Source organism: Miscanthus floridulus, chromosome 8, assembly GCF_019320115.1.
Source record: "Miscanthus floridulus cultivar M001 chromosome 8, ASM1932011v1, whole genome shotgun sequence".
NCBI lineage: Eukaryota > Viridiplantae > Streptophyta > Magnoliopsida > Poales > Poaceae > Miscanthus > Miscanthus floridulus.
In genome coordinates, this window is record NC_089587.1 from 183,490,208 (window position 1) to 183,500,651 (window position 10,444).

General features: G+C 40.7%; 1 long non-coding RNA gene and 1 pseudogene across 1 annotated transcript in view; one reads left to right on the forward strand and one right to left on the reverse strand.

Moving 5' to 3' along the window:
* Nucleotides 1-6,987: 6,987 nt before the first annotated feature.
* Nucleotides 6,988-7,555, forward strand: LOC136470299 (probably inactive leucine-rich repeat receptor-like protein kinase At5g06940; annotated as a pseudogene).
* Nucleotides 7,556-8,078: 523 nt separating this feature from the next.
* LOC136474236 (uncharacterized) overlaps nt 8,079-10,444 on the reverse strand; it is a 39,570-nt gene continuing 37,204 nt past the window's right edge. Inside the window, exons 2-3 of the long non-coding RNA XR_010762883.1 lie at nt 9,381-9,463; nt 8,079-8,349 (exon numbers count right to left, since the gene is read on the reverse strand). This is a non-coding gene — a long non-coding RNA (uncharacterized lncRNA). The remainder of the gene's footprint in view (nt 8,350-9,380; nt 9,464-10,444) is intronic.

Here is a 10,444-nt window from a genome sequence, read left to right on the forward strand (position 1 = left end):
ACAACTTTTTATTATAGCTTTTCGATATAGTTTTTATGTAGTTACAGATTCTTGCGAATGGCATGAAGAGGACCGTGACGTCTAGGAGGAAGAGGGAATTAGGCTTTCTAAAACTTCTACTCTAAACTATGGTCACTAATTTCTACCTAATACAAATCTACTTTACCCTTCATAAATAAATCTAATTGTTTTACTAGATACTTTTCCAATTCCAGCAGTATTCACAGTTCGCAAGAATCCTGCGAAGCGCGGCATTGTACAGATAGAATATTCTTGTCCAGGTAAAGATGCATACAAGTTGACTGGACCCAGTACCTGGCCTTGTCAGCTGTCAAAGATAACTCCTGTGGATGAATTGTCACCCTGTTCGTTTGATCGTATCAGCCATCTTTATCAGCCATGATACAGTATTTTTTTCTCATAACAAAACAACATCAGCTGACTTATAAGCCACAGAAATGATCCAGCGAACAGGGTGCATGCCCACACGATACATTCTGGAAGCGAGATCATCACGAAGAACCAAATTTGATTTCAAAACGAAAATCCAGCACCGGTAGATCATTCCACGAGAGCTAATTATTGTCGATATCGGATCGCACATCAGCCTGAAATATCCCTGTCTGGTTCTTACGGAAAAGTATACTAGGATTCGAGGCTGGACACGCCGCAACAACGACGGCGCAGCTGGCCGACGGAATTCAAAGCCAAAAACATGGCCAGCTCCTCCGGCAGGACCCCCCTCCACGTAGCTCCAATTTTTTCCCTCCGTCGGATTTTCGAATCGATGGCCTAGATCTCTTGAAGCTGATTCTCGTCCGGAGCAGCTTCCCGTCGTCCTCTCCAGCTTCTTCGAATTCTTCGCACTCTTATTTACCTTATACGGCTTCTTCTCATAATCCAGCGAAACGAATATAATACCCAGCTTCGGATTTCCCTTCCCCAGACTTCTGCTTCTCCTTCCCCTTCCTCGCTCTCTCTCGTCCGCTCCCTCCCTCTCCCGATCCCCCTTCCTCGCTCTCTCTCGTCCGCTCCCTCCCTCTCCCGATCTCTCCCGACGCGCGGCCAGGGCGGCCACCGGCGCCAGCAGCGCGGCGCGGCTGCGGTCGCCCTCGTCGTCCTCCTCCACCTCCCCACGGCGTGCCGGCCGGGCAAGTGCCGCTGGCTCACCGCGTTGCCAGGCCGCGCCGCCGCTCCCCGGCCTCTGCCGCGGCACCGCGCGTCGCCGGCGGTGGTGGCTGTCTCCGGCCACGGCGCAACGTGACCGGGCCCTGCCGGTGGCTGCCCCCCGGCGCCGCATCCTCCTCTAGCCCGCGGGCGTTCATGTGCTACAGGAAACCCTAGGTCGGGAGCTCCTAGCGCCAAACCCCGCCCCGACTCCTCTCTCTCTCTCTCTCGCACGCCGAACCCGCCCCCGGCTCCTTTCTCTCCTCGTGGCGTGTGCAGCTAGCTGAGGTCCTCCTATGGCTGTATTTCGATTTTATGCCTGTGTATTTTTTTAGATGTACCTCGATTTGTTTGTTGCAGGTTCCTGATTTGGTACGCTCTGTCAAGCATGGCCAGTCGACAAGAGGTTCGTGTATTCATGCATCCTTCTGGGATACGATTCAGCATGTTCAGAACCTTTGTTACATGGCTGTTAATTTTTTTTTGTGCATACTAATGCTAATTTGGCTGTCTACAAAATTATTTGTCCGTCAACTAATGCTGCTTTCATTTCTTTGTAGTTATGCTGGTTATGAGTGCGTAAGTTTAATAGCAATATGATAGGATCCCCTGCAGTGCTCTTTTTTTCTTATATGTTGGTGATTTTCAACATGTAAAGGAAGGGGCACGCTAATTTCTTTTATGAAAAATAATGGCTGCACACCTTTTTTTTGCCCCTCATGCAGCTTTGCAATGATATAGTCCCAGTGCGTGTTGGACCAGTCTCATACTTGCTCCTCTCTAAACCTGCCATGGGTGTTCACAGATCTTTCTCTCTTCTTTCACTTCTTGGTAGAATTTTCCCATCTACAAGTAAGCATCTACACAGAGCAGCCAACATATTAATATTCACCAAATACATGAAGGCCACCTGTGGACCACATTAGTTATTTCGGTTTGCTGTACCTCTGTCCCTAAAAATTATGTAAAGATCGCTTGCTTGGAGCTAATGGTTGAGCCTCTCCTGTTCCCCAAAGTATCGTATGGAACTCAGACTGGATGGCAGGCCACCGAGTTTCACTTTGTTGCTTAAATTTTTTACCTCATTCCCATAAGGAAAATGATATTTTTTTACATGGCACTCATGCATTAGAAAAAAATAACCATCACAGCTCAGGCCATGGCAACCTTGACTCTTTTAACGCTCCCGCCGGCGACAGTACCGGCGGCCACCAGGTCGATGTCCTTCTGGAGACTGCGTCGATGACGGGGTAAACTCCCATCTCCTCTCTCTCTCTCTCTCTCTCCTGCCCTCGCTCTCTCTATCTTTGTTGTGTGGATCTAGGTACTGCATGATTAGCGTTCTAGGATTTACTATTATCGATAGTGTTGCTTTATATCTCACTACTATACTTAAAGTCTCTATTGTTCATACTGTTGCTTTGTATCTCGCTTCAATACTTAAAGTCTTCTGCCTCACTGATGGTTACATTACCTTTGCAAGAGCCGCTGTATAGATGGTTCTTACCTGCCTAATAATTGCTACGTGTTATATTGGACATGATCTGCTTATGTTTCTCATAAAGTCCTATGCTTTCGATCTCTGTTTGACAGGATCTGTTTATTGGGATTGGTTGTTCATGATCAGGTATCTCATGATACTTTATCCCTATTTGTGTTGTCGGATTCGTCGCCTGATGCTCTAGCTATTTGGTATAGTTCCTACATTGCAGGGATGATGGATTTAGTGTTGGTTCATTATTTGGTATCTTGGATTATGAGCTTTGTGTGTTATAATAGATATACATAGAGTTATGGACTCACAGTATGGGTAGAAATTAACAGCACACTTCGTTAATGTTGCAGACCAGATATTAGAGTATATGCTTATGCACCTAGCCAAATCAGCAAAGCTTTTCAGGTCGGTTATCTGTGATCCTCATCATTGGTCTTCCTTCATTTTTCGCATTTTTTTTGACTTTATCTCCTTACAGGTCACTCAGTTCCTAGATGGCGAAAGCTATATAGTTTGGGGTGGAACAGATGGTTACCAAACTCTTATGAATACCGATATGAGCGGGGCCTATTTTGCTAATTACTTTATGGCGCCACCTATTTGCTCATTTCCGTCGGACCCTAACTTTCTTCAGGCTAATGTTGACTATAGCGTTGGGTGCCTTGTTTTTTTAATGGCTCGATGCATATAGTTTGGTCGGATTCATCAGGCCTAATTGATTGCTGCTCTTTTTTTCCCCTGAAATAGTGACAGAGAATAACAATCCCTGGAATACTAGATGATGGCTGGTTCAGAAAGGCCTACAAGCACCTGGAGTTTGACCAGAAATATGACATACCATTGGATGATGTGGATGCTGTCTTCCATGATTCAAAAGTGAGTGGATGGTGCATTTCTGTTTTAACCCTCATGCAAAATGTCACAGATATTACTTATAGGCTACTTTTGCAATTGCTAATATATCGAGCAAAATTATTTGTCAATTATGTACCCTTTACATGTACTCGCCAACCATAGCTCTAGAGTTGCTAATTCATCCCAAACTTTCTTATATAGATCAGCCTTCCTATTTCTCTTGTGGTGAACAGGATGCTGCCTGGTGCTCATGCTAGATACTTCAGAATCAGACAGTTTGGAAATAAACATTTTTTCTACAAATCATCAACTTCTACTCTCTGTTTAGTGTATGAAGCCACACAAAACAGTTTATAACTGCAAGTACTTCTTGCAAGCTATAGTGTGTGTTGATAGGCCATTACAATTTTTTGTTGCACAGAAGTGATTTTATTGTTCAAAATAATAGTCCTCCCAACATTATATCACAAAAGTTCTTTTGAGAAACCTGGCACTCTTCCTGTTTTCCATGAGAAAGATTCAAACTGTATATTTTGTTATTGTCCATTGTTCACTAGGTTATTGCACCAACAGATCTATTGGGCATGCAACCCTATATATCGATACAAAAAATGCAAATAGTATGAAGTTCTTTGTAATTTTCAGGTTTTGATGTACCGAGAAACACCCTATTTACATTCAGGTAGTTATGTTGGTTATGTTGATTTCATAGAAAAAACAAGAATATATCAGTACACCTTTCTTTGCTGTACTACACTATTGTGCTAATTTCATACCATATGTGCATAGTTATCTAAAAAATATTAAAATATCATATTATGATGGATAAAACAATAGGTCACCTGGATGGCTTATTTGTTTTGGTACACTTATTTCAATTTTGTTATTTCAGAAATTACGGATTACCACTTGCTCATGAATTCTCACTATTATATACTCCTATATTTACTCAACGTGCTATCTTCGTGGATTTTCAAGATACCGTTCCATCTCCCCACACTGCATCCTCATGTTAGACATGCCACAATATATGTTTGGGTTTCATGGCAGAATTAATGTCAACCTTGTAATTGTGAATGAAAAGGTACATGGTAGTTTCAGCAATCGCAATTATTATGCTAATAACATCTACAGGTGGAGCATATGATGAAGTCAAGGTTAAAGTAGTCCTTGTGCTTTTTGTTCAGAAGCTCATGAAATCTTTTATGCTTTCCTCCTTTTCATTAGTGCTTAGCATAATTGGCCCAACATAAATAAATAATCCTATTTGATGCTCCTAAAACTACACCTTGTTTCGTACCATCTTCGTGCCATTAGTTGCATGTCCCTTATCCCTATATTTTACACTGCTACAAATACAGTTGATAAAGTAGAGTAACTAAAGTAGTTGTTTATCGTGCATCCATCTGCGTAGCTCTTGTTCTCTGTTATTGTGCTTTTGGCAAGAACTCAAATACTTGAATTTGAATCAAAATTCTTTAAGAATCATTTCAATCTGACTACAGTTAACATATTCTGCAGATGTGTGCATGAGCTTGAGAGCCAACTCTCCAAACATGGAAGCCTTAAAAAACTCTACTTTTATCATCAGCATCTTACCACAGTAAGCCTGAAACATGGAAGTCTATAGGGTTGCACTTCTCTTCCGTGTTTGGCATATTAATTAGTGAATCTATCTTTGTCTCTAATGTACGTTAACAAAATTGCCAGGGATTCTATCTCTTATGTGGAGTCCCTTATTGCGTCTAGCATGGGTGGATAAGAAGGTTTGATAAGTATTCTAGATTCAGAAGGTGGATTTGGCTCATTACAGATGCAGGTAGATAATTTCTGAGTTGATCTCTGTTTCATATGCTGAATATGTCAATTACAGTTGAATTGCACCATTGATCCTTAATATTTTTTTGTACACTTATTTGCGTGCATTTCCACTCATTACAATATTGATTCTTCATCTGTGGTTCACCCCTCCTGCGCTAAATGCATTTCATTCCTACTGATATGCATTGATCTGCAAGTCGTATGTTTAGTGAACGGCCCTCAAGGTGTTCAATAAAATGTCTACATGGAGGCATTAGGTGTCACCATAAAAAACCCAAGCACTGCACTGCACTTTGCTGTGGTATTTATGACAATATAAGTGAGTCAATGCCAATAGTGTGGTATAGCTATGGCCGTTTGATGAAATGAGTAGATACTTAGTTTCCAATCTTATTATGTCCACCTTGCATCGCTGTTTAGTTTCCTATACATAGATCTACTACCACTCTTCTCAATTGTCGTATTATTTCTGCTTGAGGAAGCCTGTAAAATTATTATTTTTTTTACAAAGTGCAATTCCAAAGAATGGTTTTATTGAAGGGAGTGTGGTGTAGGTTATCAGAGAATGATTGTTTCTTAGATTTCCTGCTTTTTAGATACCCAAGAGACAATGCTTAAGAGCATCAAATTTACTCTAGAGATTTACTTCCTCCTCTAATCCCCCATTCTATGCTTCTGTTTCGTACCAGAATAGGTGCTGTCCAGCGGTGTGGTCTCCAGCTCATAGTTCTCATCATTATTGTGTCCAAGGTGTTTGATCAAGCACCAATAGGTTGGATTTGTGTGAGATTAAACTGTAAGAACTCATTCGATTCATGATTCTAAGACATAATAGTTGTACATGAACGTAACTTTGAAAATACCTGAGACACCTGCATTTGTATCATAAATGCAAGTACGGATCTTTTACTCAGGTATTGCTTTAATCCATCATGCCCGTGTTACTGTCTATCATTTGATCGCGATGATGACCATGATCTGAAAACATACAGGCCCACCTTGTTCCGTCTTGTTTACATTTGGTCCGTGCTTATTACAGCCCGTGATTTTAGATGCAAATTAGGACATGCTGGTCATGAAACCTACAACTGCTTCTTATGATGCCAACTTCGAAGTGCATTGTCAGCTTGATGTGTCTTATGAAATTAAATATGGCTTCACCCTATGCTATTATGCAATCCTTTATGTATAAGGGCGCACGCCTTCCACTAGTGGTAGAGGAAAAGTGGCGGTAACTGGCGAATCTGATGGACTCGCCGCTCACGGTCCTCGCTGCGATGGCGGTCAAGGCATCACATTGCAGCCTCCTCTGCTGATCTGCGAGATGAGCATCCAACTTATTAAAGCCTCAAACTCCCACTAGCAAGCAAAACGAAGCAGATTAAAAGGACAGCCGGCGGAGCAGAGGTACCCTAGCTAATCTCTCTTGTTGCTTAGTGTTCGTACGTAATTATCCGTTTTAGCTTGTTGTATATACTTCCTGTAATAATTGTGCTAGGGTTCTCGATATAGGGGAGTGTGTGCCTGCCCCTTTCTGAAAAAAGGGGGCTTGTTATGTACGGTCTGATTTCAGCTTGAACGCAGCGTGGTTTCTCTAGTAATAGCGACGAGTTTATGCTTTATTTTTTCAGATCTCAGTTAAGTTCATCATGCCTCATTCTAAGCCGCCGGCAAAACTCACCGTGCTAATAATAGTACTGCCGTTGTTACTGCTGTGTTATGGACTTGGCAAGGTTCATTGCTCCACAGTTCACGAGAACAGCGAAGATTTTCACTCATTGGTAGATTTCAAGAACGGCATCACCAACGATCCAAATGGACGATCCAAATGGAGCCTTGAGCAATTGGACCAGCAACACTCACTTCTGCCGGTGGAATGGTGTCAACTGCACCTTAACCCCGCCATATCGCGACACGCGGCTCAACCTCCCCAACCATAGCTTAGCTGGCCAAATCTCCTCCTCCCTTGGAAACCTGACCTACCTTAATGCGCTTGTTCTAACCAATAATAGCTTTAATGGCCCTATACCTCTTTTTGGCAAACTCCAAAATCTAAAGATCCTTTCACTGGGAAATAACCTTTTGCAAGGTGTTATTCCCAACGCAATTACAAACTGTTCCAACTTAGTTATTCTAGATCTCCCTAAGAACAACCTCATCGGCGTTATTCCTCCAAGAGTAGGCTTTCTTACCAAGCTAGAGTCTCTTTTTTTTTGACTAGGTAGTGTACCCGTGTGTTGCTACGGAACAACTAAACTTTTATACTTAAAATACACGGATCGTACGATAAGATAATAATATTGTAAAAATAAATACCGACATTAAAGTGGCATTTAATCCAAAAAAGCAAAGTTCGTGCCCGTGCATTGCTACAGGAACGCAACAAATAAGACCACGGCAATCGAAGTCTAAATGTGTGTTATACATTTACCAAAAAACGATGTTCGGAGTGTGTTTTTCGCGATGTGCCGTAGCAAAGAAAACAAAGGCAATAAGAGGGAAAACATATGATAAATGAACATGGCAAAACTTAACAAATAGATTTATTAGTTCTATATATAGGTTCATACCCGTGTGTTGCTACGGAAACAAAAAAAAAACAAATACAATCATAACAATTGAAGTCTAATAATGTTATACCTTTACCAAAGAAAAAGGATGCTTTGAGTGTGATTTTCGTGATGTGCGGTAGAGAAAACAAAGACAATAAGAGGAGCATGGAAAATATACGAGGAATGACAATAGCAAAACTTAATTAACTGCGTTGCAAGCGCAATCTTATAGAAAAGTATGAGTGGACACAACGACTAATCCCTTTTTGAAAAAAATATGCACTAAACAGAGAAGTTCCGAACCAAAACATCCATAGGCTACATGTGCTCTTTGGCTGCTTGTGAAAGAGCCAGTGGCATGACATGTGAAAGTGTCCTCAAAGAGTCCACCCTGCTAGGAAGCTCTTGTTGCAGACTATGCCAATGCTTATGAAGCCTACGTGAATCCTGATGCCATATCTGAATCAATGAAGACGGCAGTAAGTCACACTTGATAACAGTAAGAAGAAACAATACAAAAGTGTGATGAGGACCACAAATTATAGGAAGAACAACTTTTACTTTTATACAGGGATGCTTATATGCATGCAATGCATAGGTTTAACATCACAGTTATGGTAAGAAGACAAAAAAAATAGGTAACCTGGATTTCCTTTGGGAAAGTCACACAAAATAGTATGGTTTATAGCCTGAAACAGGTGGAGCCATGTCCATTTGCTCAACAATTCTCATAACTTGGGTTGGAAATCCATATCAAGCCCTCTATCTTCCATGCTTATAGGTCAAGATATCTAATTGATTGCAAAGATGTTCTTGCCTTTTCGACAAATCGACTAATCGACCAGGGGTGGCCACAGGCCACAAGAAAGTAAACAACGCTCTAGAAATCTCTTAACTACACAAAGAGAAAACAAACTTAAGAAAATAATTTATGGCAAACACATTGATCATTCCAGACCAAATGTGTGGTGAAACATCTTAAATTTAAAATGGTAAATCTGGGTACTATATGCTGTGATTCATAACATGGAACTTCTCGAGGGTGCAATAATGCATCTGGGCTAAATACACCTTCATTGATGTCCATGTTCAAGGATTGAACATAAGGTTATCTAGGTTAAAACTTGTATAAGCTGTTACTGTTAGCACATATGACAAACTCAATAGGTCTGAATGATGGTGTTTGGACCATGCTCCATTTTAGTTGTTAAAATAAGCACATGACTAATACAGTAAGTAATAGAACTAATCACACCAATATGAAACATGGCACAGGAGCTACACCAAACATGGATATGAAGAAAAAAACAAACCTGATTGAGCACCTAAATGTGCCCATTCCTAGAATTTTTTTAGCATTTTAAGGTCTAGAGTACAAATAAGTTGACAGTCAATAAGCACAAGAAGCTAGCTCTAGTGCTTAAAGCTTAGCTTGATAAATGCTAAAATCTCCCGCATGTTCACACATGACCAACAAAGCAGTAAAGCACCTTAGTCCAATAGGAGTTGTCCTAAAGCCTTTCATCTGCAATTTTGACACTATCCAGCTTCACCCATTGAAAAGGAGTCAGAGCTGCAGTAGATGAACAAAAAGAAAATTTATCACAATTCTGACATTGGTCAGACTAATGATGCCTACTTCAACTTTCTCTGAACAGAAAAGGCTGCTGCTGGTGCTTTTTGTTACAAGATTAATGACAAAATAACATCCTCTAATAGCCAATGGACCAAATAAGATCATCCAGCATAATAAAATATAGGCAATGCCTTAGGTTTTTGTTAACGTTGACTGAGATCCTATAAATTCTAATGTGATTTTTGTTTACCGTGGTGTTTAATCAAGATCCTCTGTCAGCTCAATATTGTCTACTAAATTTGTAAAAATTATTGGTGACCCATTGGACTGAATAGCTGAATTCTCAGAATACAAATCAGCAACAAAATCCATATTTGATTTCTATCTATATTTTTTTCATTTAAAATGGAAACATGACTCAGAAGGTAGTAAAATAGACGAATACTTGGTCACATACTCACATCCAAATTTTAGTTTTAGCATATCAGCTCAGGAAGCAAAAACATAACAATCCTGGTTGCAATAGGAAAACATTTTTACAATAGGGACATGCCTTCACTTGTCATATCAGCATCAATGACAAGCAAGGCCTTTGCAATATCTCTATTTCTTCTACATACATATATGGCTAAATAGAAGCAACCCGACCCAAGCCATCTAATTGCAGCAAGCATGAATGCCGCTGAGCACTTAACATTTTAACTGAACTAAATTTTCACTGCGCAGTTCACACTCATGAGTTCTGAGCCATGAAATGGACAATGATTAGCAAGTATGCATTTTACCTCATAGTTGTAATGAACCACAACAATTAACAAGTAAGCGAATGATATGTCTGCACCTACGTTCTGAAGCCCGCACATTCAATTGTCACGCAAAGGAGGTAAACTACCATGAACACACTCCAGTGATGACACCACCAACCTCCCTCTAATATCTTGGCTGAGCTGAGCTCCAAGAACAGGTACAAGTGTACGA